Raw genomic sequence first — 14,082 nt, forward strand, 5'->3', positions numbered from 1 at the left:
GAAGAAAGGATGGAAGAAGGGATGGACACGCGCACTGTGGGAACCAATTGGGATCCGAGAGAAACTGCTTGATGGTGTATGTAGAGCCAGACTTTTGTTCTCAGAGATGTCTGGAGCTGTGAAGATGAGTGTCTCTCTATCACTGGGGGGGTAGTGGAAGGCTCTTCCCGGTGGGGGGCAGAGGTGTTGGTCAATGTCAGGCTCTCTCCCTGGGAGGGGGAAGGGGGGGTTGTGTTGGTCGGTGTCCCTGGGGGCAGATGGTTGTGTTGCCTAGGGCAGCATGAAACCTAAATACAGGACTGCTCCTAACTGTAACAAAGTCTACACAAGTGCTGATGTAACTCAGTATTGTATCAGTGTACGTATTTAGGTCTAGTGATGGGCTGAACACCTCCCCTGTTCGGTTCGCGATTGAACATCCAAACCTACAGAATGTTTGACCGCGAACAATTTACGGAGCGGTATCTTACCACCTCTGAGTATGTGGAAGGATCCCGCTCAGTTACTAATATCCGGCATGAGTTATATTATGAAGTCACGCGGTATTATAGTAGTGAGACATTCCATTATTAGTATAAAAAAAATAATAAAATCCCAGTATCTTTCCCGCCATTTGTAAACGCTATAACTTTCACGTAAACCAATTAATTTACACGTATTGGGTTTTTTTTTTTTTTAGCAAAGACATGTCGCAGAATACATTTTGGCCGAAATTTATGATGAGATTTGATTTTTACATTTTTTTTTTACTGGACATGTTTTATAGCAAAAAGTCCAAAATATTGTTTTTTTTCCTCAAAATTGTCAGCCTTTTTTTTTATAGCGCAAAAAAAAAACAAAAAACAGGCGATCAAATACCACCGAAAGAAAGCTCAATTTGTGGGGGAAAAAAAGGATGTAAATTTCATTTATGTACCGTATTGCATGACCGCGCAATTGTCCGTTAAACTAGCACAGCGCTGTATAGCAAAAAAAATGGCGTAAATTGCAGAATCTATACCATAGTTTATAAAACAAAATGAATGAGCGCAACTGGATTAGTTAGGTAGAAAAAATGAAAATAAAATGACAAGCTGCTAGCATAAAAGGTATACCTCAGCACCTCAGTAACAGATTTAAAACATTGAATATGCAGCGCTAGATGTTATATGAAACCATGATTCATTTATAATAAAACGAGATTAATATAGTCCCAGATAAAGAGTCCTCCAAAAACAAAATTAGTATATATCAGAAATGCTCCATAAGGTGATCAAGAAGTCCACCAAGTAGCCAAACTGGTCAGGTGAGAAAATAGCAAATTCCTTGTAGTAATGGTTTTATAATGTGCTTACCAGAACTTCATACAAACTGCGCGTTGTATGTATATAATCTGTAGAAAACATCAGGGTCTGGTCACCTGTATGATGTCATCAGAACGCCTTGGCGGACTCTCAGAGATGATATTTAGTCACGCTCCCGGTCCACCTCAGGACTCACCAATGGGTCCACCGTCGCTCAGACACTAGATGTTGATCCACCTTAAGGAGGCTCGTGTAATAACAAGCCAGGGAAGCAAGATGGTGCTAATAGTGTGATATAGCCTTTATTAAGTAAAATCCAAAAATATTCAAAAAGAAGCAATCACATCAGAGCATAATATCCTGTAGGTAATCCATAAGCATCAAAAAGCAAGGTCAGCGTCGCATTGAGGGATTCCCCTGACATGTTTTGTGTAAATCACAGGTTTTCAAAGGGGTGCAGCATTGCATGACCGCGCAATTATCAGTTGAATTAGTGCAGCGCCGAGTAGCAAAAAGAGGCGTGGTCATTAAGGGGGGTAAATCCTCAGGAGGGCAAGTGGTTAAACCGGCATGGGGTTCTCCCTCCCATCCATACCAAGCCCTTTGGGTCTGGTATGGATTTTGAGGGGAACCCCCACACCAAAATTTTTTTAAAAATGGCGTAGGGGTCCCCCCTAAAATCCATACCAGACCCTTATCTGAGTATGCAGCCCAGCAGATCAGGAAAGGGGGGGGGGTACAAGTGAGCACCCCCCTGAATCATACCAGGATACATGCCCTCAACATGGGGGAGGTGCTTTGGGGCAGGGGGGCTCTCCTTCCCCCAAATAACCTTGCCCCCATGTTGATGGGGACAAGGGCTTCCTCCCCACAACCCTGGGCTGTGGTTGTGGGGGGGGGCTTATTAAAATCTTGAAGCCCCCACCAAATCCCCCCCCATGTGAATGAGTATGTGGTACATGGTACTTACTCATTTACAAAAAAAAGTGTAGTGTAAAAAAACCAGGAGAAAAATCCTTTTTTTTTTTTTTTAACTTTTTTATTTTTAATAAATGTCCCCCGAAGTAGATCCAACATCAGTCACAATGCTCGCTGCCGCTACCCCAAAAAAAGAAATTTCTTTCCATGGTAACTACTTTGGGTGCTATCAGAATGCCCACCCAGTTTGAACCTGCTTCTGGTTTGTCCCCTTGGGTTCTCGTGGAGTCATCCTTCCACAGCTCCCGGGTGAGACTCCCCTGGTCATCACCATTTGGAAATACTGTCATATATTTTCAGCTGATTTGTTAGTATTAGGGTCCCTCTGGTGACTCTTGAGATTGGAACGACTTCAAATATTACAAGATCCCACTAGGTTGTTATATACTTGATGATTTACCTTGCAGATATTATACCTGCATCTACTCCTGAAGAAGTGAACTAAGAGTCACGAAACACGGCGAGTTTTTGGATGCAATTTTAATGTAATTCTGTATTGACATCTGGATTGTATAGAGACAATTGTATATCCAATGATGTATGGAATGCATTAATGTGGATTTATTACAAATCAGCTTGTTACCATTTTATCCTTTTGTGAGCGATGAGAAGTTTGCTCGTTGGTCGTGTGTGTTGTTCCTCATTTAAAGTCCCAGGACAAATAAATTGGTTGTATGGATATATTAAGGGATGGAGGCACATCACCGGGTGCATCAGGTCACATTCTATTTTTGTTACATTAATTTGGGTGGACACCCCGGTCCATAGTGGCCTCTTGCACCATGCAGATGTACAATAATGACATTGTGAGATACTGACCAGAATTTATTGTATTACTACACAGATTATGTAAACTTCCTAGTATGACATTTCTGGTTTGGGATTGATGGCCAGGGTCTGCCTCATCCTCCAGATGTGATGCATTGAGGAGGCTTTTGCCTCTTTTTGCTGCCCAAGCCTGCTTATACAGGCGGGGTCTGGGCCGCATCGGCACCATGTCTGCGCTTGATGTGTGATGTCAGCGTCATTGCGGTGTCATCACACCAGTGCGCTTTGTTCCATCTTGCTGCAGCCTCGAGGGGTATGGTGCTCACGTCACCATAGTGCCTGCATGGGGGTGGATTCCTCTTTGTTGAGCGCTTCCCCTTTTAGACTGTTGGGAGGGACCAGCGCCTAGCCCCTGGGGACAAATGGTGGAAGCAGATGAAGATTTTTTTTTTGTTTGTTTTCCTATGAGGACACTGAGAAGCCACATTTGTTGTTGAGTGCCTCCCCTCTTTGATTGCACACACAATGTTGGGAGGGACAACTGATTAGCCCCCCTCCCGGGATAAATAGCTGTAGCTTATGGGGGTGGTTTGCCTCATGAGGATACTGAGAAGTAACACTTTGATGTATAGTGCTTGAGTCATGGTGGGTCATGGGGGGTCATGGGTTGGCTGCTTATATGTTTGTTTTTGCATATGGCCTTGGTGGTCTATTTTTCATTGGCATATTCTTTTATCTTTGGACTGGATGCTGTGATTTGGGTCTTTTCTTTCTTTTTCATACCACCAGGTGCAGTACATTTCATAAAGTGATCTTGTTTCCTTTTATTACTGCAAAATTACAGCCAGGGCTGCATTCCATTTTTGTTGTATTGTGACTCAAATATCTATTCAGTATTACAATGACCGCTTCTGATCCATGGTGGTTTATGCTTTTGGCTGCCTACATTTTGTCTTTATTCGGCTCTGGCTACTTGGTGGTCTCTTTATTTCCACATGGAAGAAAAATATATTTTAAAAATATTCTTCCCATATATATTGACATATTTGAAATACTAGAACTTTGGCTGTATTTAAAATAAATAAAACATATATAATATATACTGTATGTTGAAATGTCTTTATATATTTCCAAATATATGAACATTTTTTTAAAAATACATTTTCAAATATATTGTGTCTTTAAAAATACATTTAATCTACATTTTTGGAATGCATTTACAAATATTTGCAAAAATGACTTTATGTTAAGCAAAATCTAAAAGGATATATTTTAAAATATTTTTCATATTTTGTAATATATAAAAAACACATTTCCCCCCTGACTGAATGGTTAGACACACTGTTGTAGTAGAGAACGCCCTGTCCACTGTAGACACATTTGGATGGACTGAGACTTGACATCGTAGCCTGCATTTTGGCTTCTGGACCCACGTGTTACCCCCTTGATTGATCTTGCAAGTATTGCATCTTAATCCATAGGACTATATTTTTGGCTTGCACTAAATGATGTGCACTATTTTATCCAAATCTATTCACTTTAACGTCCCCGTTACAACCTACCCATTCTCCTCCCTTTTTTTTTGTCTTTTACCCCTCCTCCCCCCACTACCTCACTCTATATCTTTTTCTCTAACTATTCTCCTTTCTGACTTTTTCCTCTCTCACACCTTCTACACGCCTTCATTGTTGATATATTCTATACAATTATTGCATTTAATCTCCCATATAGGTGTGACTGATCTCACATGGCTCACACGTCCCTGCAATGGACGCACATACCATATCATATATATTATCCTGTGCTAGCACTACCCAACACATCGCTCCCCCTTAACTTAGGGGCTCACAAATACATAGGTCGTTAAACAATATGCCCGCTTTGATTTATCTATTATACTCTTGGTATATACGGGTTTGCTATATGCAATAAGGATATATTTCATACCGATGTGTATTCTGGTTTAAACCCATGGCCCGTCTGCGTAACGGGATGCTACATGTTGTGTCTATGTTCGGACTGTGATCATATTTGTATGTACACTGTATGCCCTGCTTTTCTTCTAATAAAAATATTTTTGGAAACACATTTCAATATACAGTGTGTGTGTAAAATATATACTTTTTAATATATATTTAATATGGCCAAAATTGTAGTATTTCAAATATATGCCAATATATTTGGGAAGAATATTTTTCTTCCATGTGTGTTGGCACACCTTTCTGTGGACTAGACTGGGACCTAGATGTCTTTCCATTTTTTTACCACTAGGTGCAGTCTTGCACCTTTCATATAATCGCTCACTATGTCTCCCTACTCACTTCTATACTGCAGCCAGCATTACAAGTTGTTTTTGTCGTTTCTCACTCATCTTGATTTTGTCATTCATTTTATTACTACAGTGTATATCCAAATTTCTTTCCATAGTAACTACTTTGGGTGCTATCAGAATTGCCCACCCACTTTGAATCTGTTTCTGGCTTGTCCCCTTGGGTTCTCATGGAGTCATCCTTCCACAGCTCCCAGGTGAGACTCCCCTGGCCATCACCATTTGGAAATACTGTCATATATTTTCAGCTGATTTGTAAGTATTAGGGTCCCTCTTGTGACTCTTGAGATCGGAACGACTTCAAATATTACAAGATCCCACTAGGTTGTTATATACTTGATGATTTACCTTGCAGATATTATACCTGCATCTACTCCTGAAGAAGTGAACTAAGAGTCACGAAACACGGCGAGTTTTTGGAAGCAATTTTATTGTAATTCTGGATTGACATCTGGATTGTATAGAGACAATTGTATATCCAATGATGTATGGAATGCATTAATATGGATTTATTACAAATCAGCTTGTTACCATTTTATCCTTTTTGTAAGCAATGTCACGATCAGGGGTCAGGTTCAAAGACCAGTTGCTATAGCAGTGGAAAGGCTTACCTGAAACCAGCAGGATAGGTACACAGGCAGGTCACTGTGGCAGAGGAGTGGGATCACCCGAGGTGTGGAGTCTGAGTACCAACTGGTGTTCACCAGAGCTCCTAATGGTGGGGATGGATTTGGCTGTGTGTTGGTACCAGGTCATAGATCTCAGGATCACCCCACCAGGGAATGAGCAAGCCGGAAACCAGTAGCAGATTGAACAAGTTAGGGATCAAGCAGAAGCGGAGTCAGTCAACAAGCCAAGGGTCGGTCACAAACAGTAGTAGATGAGGATGAGGCAGAATCGTAGTCCAGGAACAAGCCAAAGGTCGGTAGCGAAGGTATAGACGGCAGTAGGAGAGACAAGCGGGATATTGGCTGGTGAAGGCACAATAATCTGGCAAAGAGGAAATGCAGAGACATGGCTTTTATCAGGAAGTTCATGGGAGGAGCAAGGGGTTCAAGGTTCAAGACAAACAGGGCCAAGGCAGGATCATCCAAACCGTTCTCAAGGGCACTGTCCAGCATTCCAGGTGGCTCAGCAAGTAGAGACATTGCCTCTCACTGCAGAAGGCCCAGGTTTGATCCCAGGCTCTGACAGTCCAAGAGCAAGCCTGCCCTCCGAGGTCAAGATAAATATATGATGGAAGTAATGCCGGGGCAATTTAGACAAGAATCGGGACACGTGGTTGGGGGAGTGATAAAAACAATGGTGGTTGACCTGGATTTACTGACCTCCCCAAGCTGCAAAGGTAGCTTAGCATGTATTTTTGCACGGAAGTAATTGTCTCTGTTGAGTTTGGAAGGCAGTTGCGGTGAGGGATGTTAGGAGTTCAAATAGGCAATAGGGAGGTGATGTAATGTCAACTCACTGCCTTTCAATAGTCCTCTGAAAAGTGATCCACCACAGATTGCTTTTTCAGAGGGCAACACAAGGGTAAATGAGAGTAGAGAGAAGTACAGAGAGTTTGTTGGGTGAACTATGTGCAGGAGAGGAGTGTGGAGGGTATGACGGGGCAGTATGTGCAGGAGAGGAGTGTGGAGGGTATGACAGGGAAGTATGTGCAGAAGAGGAGTGTGGAGGGTATGACGGGGCAGTATGTGCAGGAGAGGAGTGTGGAGGGTATGACAGGGCAGTATGTGCAGGAGAGGAGTGTGGAGGGTATGACTGGGCAGTATGTGCAGGAGAGGAGTGTGGAGGGTATGATGGGGCAGTATGTGCAGGAGAAGAGTGTGGAGGGTATGACGGGGCAGTATACTCTGGAGAGGAGTGTGGAGGGCATGACAGGGGGACGTATGTGCAGGAGAGGAGTGTGGAGGGTATGACAGGGGGACCTATGTGCAGGAGAGGAGTGTGGAGGGTATGACGGGGCAGTATGTGCAGGAGAGGAGTGTGGAGGGTATGACGGGGCAGTATACTCAGGAGAGGAGTGCGGAGGGTATGACAGGGCAGTATGTGCAGGAGAGGAGTGTGGAGGGTATGACAGGGGAAGTATGTGCAGGAGAGGAGTGTGGAGGGTATGACGGGGCAGTATGTGGAGGGTATGACAGGGGGACGTATGTGCAGGAGAGGAGTGTGGAGGGTATGACAGGGGGACCTATGTGCAGGAGAGGAGAGTGGAGGGTATGACGGGGCAGTATGTGCAGGAGAGGAGTGTGGAGGGTATGACGGGGCAGTATGTGCAGGAGAGGAGTGTGGAGGGTATGATTGGGCAGTATGTGCAGGAGAGGAGTGTGGAGGGTATGATTGGGCAGTATGTGCAGGAGAGGAGTGTGGAGGGTATGATGGGGAAGTATGTGCAGGAGAGGAGTGTGTCCTCATGACGGGGCGTGGCAGGGGTGGTGCTCTTTACCTGCATTGGGAGGTATGGTGACATCACCACCAACAGTAACTCTACCCCTGGAATTCATAAAGAGGGTCATAAATGTAGCCCCCCCCCCTAGTGTAGGATACTGGGTAAATTTTGTTTTTGGCTCCTCCTTTTATCAAGATAGCAGTGATCACTTGTCTTGGTCTTTTTAGGGGTTTCACAGGCTGGTTCGCTTTCCCTGCCTCTAGAAGAAGCTTCCAGAGCTTAGGGAAGGAGATGCAAATAGCCAGTTTGGATATTTATGATACTCCAACCAATCCCCGGAGAGGAGTGTCCAGTAGGGGGCTGGAAAGGTGATAAGTAGTCTGAAGCGCCAGAGAGCTGGGTGTCTCTCAGGTAAATTCTAGAGCCGGAGGGGCTGCTGCCCTCAGCCAGCTCATGGACTGTGTAGCTGCTGAGGGTCTGGTTGGATTTTCTTAGGAAGTGATTGTAGGACCTCCCCACAAGGGATCTGCTCTGGACAAGGACTGTCTCACTCCCTGGACTGTGTTTGGAGTTAGCTGGAATGTGGCAGCTGTCCTGGGGACTTGTGAGTAAAGACCCTAAATTGATCCCTGTGACTGTGCTGTGTTCTGGATGAGACATTGGCTACAAGTAGTTGTATGTAGGCACAAGGTAGCCAGAAGCCAAAGAAACTTGCCGCATGTTCCCCAGCTGTGAGGCTTTAGACTGTCCAATACTCCCAAGCCTGTCCTCTAATTGCTGTGCGCCATTCGTGTTGCAGTCCCCCACCCCCGAACCCTCTCCTGTTAAAGTTTCTTCACCCAGTAAATCTTAAAAAGCCGTCCCCTAGACCAACGGTCAGTAAATGGTGAGCTGCGAACAGCCCCAGCAGTGCTGCCGCCCGGACCACCAGCCCTCAATGAGAGATCCGCCACTGAGCAGGGCGGTCATCATGGCAACATGACATCACGTGTGCGCCCCGCCCTTTCATCACACTGTCTCTACGGCTCCCTCTTCCTGCCTGTACACAAGAGTCCAGCAAGGATCCCGGTACAGCTCCTGTCTGCCCTCAAGGTAGGGTGTAGTCTTACAAGGGCACTCTGATGGGCACAACATAGAATATGTCCATCAGAGTGCCCCTTTACATAACATGTGCCCAGCAGTGCCCCTTTACATAACACGTACCCATCAGAGTGCCCCTTAATATAATGTGCCCATCAGAGTGCCCCTTTACATAACATGTATCCATCAGAGTGCCCCTTTACATAACATGTACCCATCAGAGTGCCCCTTTACATAACATGTGCCCATCAGAGTGCCCCTTTACATAACATGTACCCATCAGAGTGCCCCTTTACATAACATGTACCCATCAGTGCCCCTTAACATAACGTGCCCATCAGAGTGCCCCTTTACATAACATGTATCCATCAGAGTGCCCCTTTACATAACATGTATCCATCAGACTGCCCCTTTACATAACATGTATCCATCAGAGTGCCCCTTTACATAACATGTATCCATCAGTGTACCCCTTTACATAACATGTATCCATCAGAGTGTCCCTTTACATAACATCTATCCATCAGAGTGCCCCTTTACATAACATGTGCCCATCAGAGTGCCCCTTTACATAACACGTACCCATCAGAGTGCCCCTTTACATAACATGTGCCCATCAGAGTGCCCCTTTACATAACATGTACCCATCAGAGTGCCCCTTTACATAACATGTGCCCATCAGAGTGGCCCTTTACATAACATGTGCCCATCAGAGTGCCCCTTTACATAACATGTACCCATCAGAGTGCCCCTTTACATAACATGTGCCCATCAGAGTGCCCCTTTACATAACATCTATCCATCAGAGTGCCCCTTTACATAACATCTATCCATCAGAGTGCCCCTTTACATAACATGTACCCATCAGAGTGCCCCTTTACATAACATGTATCCATCAGAGTGCCCCTTTACATAACATCTATCCATCAGAGTGCCCCTTTACATAACATCTATCCATCAGAGTGCATACAAAAGGAGAAGTTGTGAAAAGAGATTCACAAGAAAGCGGCTACATTTTGGACAGAATACGATACTCAGAATAATTTCCAAAAATGATGCTTTATTAAACATTAATAGCAGACAATAGGGTAATTACCCCGGTTCACCATCACCTCAGTATGAGATATTACTCTCAGACCTAAAACCACATCAAGACCAGTATAAATATGGATGTGCTGCAAAGACAATGACAAATACCTGTCTAATGCATTTGCAGCACTGTCACATTGGTTACACTACCAGTAGGAGGTATTTAAAAAAATTGTACCATCAGGTATTATGATAACACGCTAAGCAAAATGGCTAATATAGTCACCATATGGTCCTGACGAAGCTGAGTGAGAGCCCATCGGCGAAACGCGTTGACGTCATACGTCAGATACGTCACTTCCGGTCATGCGCATTGACGTTACACACGCCGACCAGCAAGGAGGCGGCCATTTCTACATGCCATGAGCTATGCAAGGCTGTATTGGCGCCAGGGAGAGAGCGGAGCCCGCGAGATATCGACTGATGTAAGCAGGTGTCCCCTGGATCAACACGTTGCAGCAATTACGGAGGATATCTCCACTATACATCACCCATGGCACAGGTGGTCAGTGGACTGTTACAAGGTTAATGAAGAAGGTTTCTTGTTACTCTCTTCATATATTTAAGCAGGAGTACCCAGATTGACTGTCCATTTATTATTTGTTTTATTCCAGGATGGGGACATTATGATGTATCATCTAGGTGCAAGGCATCCATTATATATTACAACCAATGGAAAATTCACCAGGCCTTACTTCATCACGTCTATTACAGTGGTTCATAGTCCACACGTTGTGGTGAAGAAACCATGTAAAGCAGGGCCTTGCTACCTACATCATTTACTTCATCAAGGACATCTACAGGGACTCCTTCACATATAATTTGCAGATTTGCATTTGCCTAGTGTGGATGTGTACCACTCACATGTGCCTAAGAGGGGTTGTATTGTATGAGTCTATATAGATATCATTGGGGCTCTAATCCTCCCTATATCTAATAATAATAATAATATTTTACCCACATTGCCTTTCATGGGCTAAGGGTTATATCTCTTCCATATGGTGACTATATTAGCCATTTTGCTTAGCGTGTTATCATAATACCTGATGGTACAATTTTTTGAAATACCTCCTACTGGTAGTGTAACCAATGTGACAGTGCTGCAAATGCATTAGACAGGTATTTGTCATTGTCTATGCAGCACATCCATATTTAGACCGGTCTTGAAGTGGTTTTAATGTGGTTTTAGGTCTGAGTAATATCTCATACTGAGGTGATGGTGAACCGGGGTAATTACCCTATTGTCTGCTATTAATGTTTAATAAAGCATCATTTTTGGAAATTATTCTGAGTATCGTATTCTGTCCAAAATGTAGCCGCTTTCTTGTGAATCTCTTTTCACAACTTCTCCTTTTCTATGCATATTTTTTGGCTACTGAACAGAAGCCATCTATTGGGTGATACAATAAATATCTATATGAACCTCTACCCCTTATTTTTCATTACCCATCAGAGTGCCCCTTTACATAACATGTACCCATCAGAGTGCCCCTTTACATAACATGTATCCATCAGAGTGCCCCTTTACATAACATGTACCCATCAGAGTGCCCCTTTACATAACATGTACCCATCAGAGTGCCCTTTACATAACATGTACCCATCAGAGTGCCCCTTTACATAACATGTACCCATCAGAGTGCCCCTTTACATAACATGTATCCATCAGAGTGCCCCTTAATATAACATGTACCCATCAGAGTGCCCCTTTACATAACATGTATCCATCAGAGTGCCCCTTTACATAACATGTATCCATCAGAGTGCCCTTTACATAACATGTACCCATCAGAGTGCCCTTTACATAACATGTATCCATCAGAGTGCCCCTTTACATAACATGTATCCATCAGACTGCCCCTTTACATAACATGTGCCCATCAGAGTGCCCCTTATTTTATGATAATGGGGCACAAATGGGCACATACAGTGCAAAGGGGAACTCTGATGGGCACATGTGATGTAAAGGAGCACTCTGATGGGGAAATATGATATGAAGGGGTACTTTGAGTGTAAAGGGGCACTCTGACGGGAATACCTGATGTAAGGTGGCAATGTGATGGGGATACCTGATGTAAAGGGGCACTCTGATGGGGAATATGATGTAAAGGGGCACTCTGATGGGGAATACGATGTAAAGGGGCACTCTGATGGGGAAATATGATAGAAAGGGGTACTTTGTAATGGGGCACTCTGACGGGAATACCTTATGTAAGGTGGCAATGTGATGGGGATGCCTGATGTAAAGGGGCACTCTGATGGGAACTGATGTAAAGGGGCACTCTGATGGGAACTGATGTAAAGGGGCACTCTGATGGGAACAACTGATGTAAAAGAGCACTCTGATGGGCACACCTGATGTGATGGGAATACATGATGTAAAGTCGCACTCTGATGGTGACCCCTAATATAAGGGGGCACACTGATGGGACTAATGTTGGGGGTTGTTATTGCAATTACTGGCACCAATGTTGGCGTTTATTATTGCATCGACTGACACCAATGCTGGGGGTTATTATTGCAGCTACTGACACCAATTACTGTCACACAAAGCAATCAATATACACAGATTGGGATTTTTCTACCAAAAACATGGAGCACAAAATATTTTGGCCTAAATTTATGGCTAACTTTGAGCTTACTATATATTTTTTTAGCTGAACGTAAAAAAATATTGTTTTTCTTCAAAATTTCTGGTCTTTTTTTGTTTATACTATACTATAGTGCGAAAAATAAAAATTGCACAGGTGATAAAATACCACCAAAAGTGTGAGTGAAAAAAAGGACATAAATTTTGTTTGGGTGCAGCACTGCATGACCGCGCAATTCTCAGTTGAAATAGTGCAGCTCCGAATAGCAAAAAGAGGCGTGGTCATTAAAGTGGAGTTCCACTCACTCTGTAAAAAAAAGAAGTCAGCAGCTACAAAAACAGCCACTCCCCTGTCCCCGTTTCACCGGCCGTCGGGTATTCCAGGCGCCGGCATCTTCAGTGTGGGCACCCGGCAGTGACAGCTTGCGGCTTCACAGCCGGGTGCCCACTGTGCATGCGCGAGTACCGCTGCACTTCCTGAATGGCCCCGTCGTCTTCTGGGATCTGTCACGTGTCCCACAAGACTTCAGGGAGGGAGGGTAGGAGGACAACTTCCGTTTCTGATCGCCTAGGCTAGGGGTAGGAAACCTGCGGCTCTCTAGCTGTTGTGGAACTACATTTCCCATGAGACATTGCAAAATTGACAGTTACAGCTATGACTTGCAGAGGCATGATGGAACTTGTAGTCCTGTAACAGTTGGCGGGCCGCAGGTTGCCTACCCCTGGCCTAGGCGATCGCAGTGGAAGTGGCAGCGGGTACCTGTCAAATTCGAATACCCGTTCCCCCCGCCGCTCCCCAAAGGTGCCAATCCTTAATGGGGAGCGGGGGACCAATCTATAAAGCGGGACTTCCCCTTTTGGGTGGAACTCCGCTTTAAGGGGGGTAAATCCTCTGGAGGGCAAGTGGTTAAAAAAAATAAAATGTATTTTGCACCGTTTTTCCTCCTTGTTTCATATCATCATTGCTGGTCTCCTGCAGCCTCCTTGCCGGCACTTCGTGTTTCCATCTGGGATCTAGATCTGTGCAGGACAAAGACATGCTTTACTTTCTATCCATTGCTGAACCGCTTGCCTACCTTTACCCCCTCTAAGCACCTGCCTCCCCCCATTGGCCTGGGCAGGAAGGGGGCACTTTTACCTCCTTCCTGCCCAGGACAATCGTCAGCTTTCAGCGCTTTCGCACTTTGAATGACAATTGCACAGTCATGCAACACTGTACCCATATGACATTTGTATCATTGTTTTCCCACAAGCAGAGCTTTCTTCTGGAAGTATTTATTCCCCACTGGGGGGTTTATTTATTGCACTATAAACGAAAAAAGAGAGAAAATTCTGGAAAAAAAAGGTTTTCTTTGTTTCTATGATAAAAATTTTGCAAACAGGTAATTTTTCTCCTTCACTGATGTGCATTGATGAGGCTGCACTGATAGGCAGCACTGGTGGCCATTGATGAGGAGGCACTGATGATGCTACACTGATAGGGAGCACTGATAGGCTGCACTGATGGGCACTGATAGGCTGCACTGATGAGGCGGCACTGACAAGGCAGCACTGGTGGCCATTGATGAGGAGGCAC

The sequence above is a fragment of the Staurois parvus genome, unplaced genomic scaffold, assembly GCF_062004578.1.
Source record: "Staurois parvus isolate SC_StPar_1 unplaced genomic scaffold, SC_StPar_1.0 ptg000575l, whole genome shotgun sequence".
NCBI lineage: Eukaryota > Metazoa > Chordata > Amphibia > Anura > Ranidae > Staurois > Staurois parvus.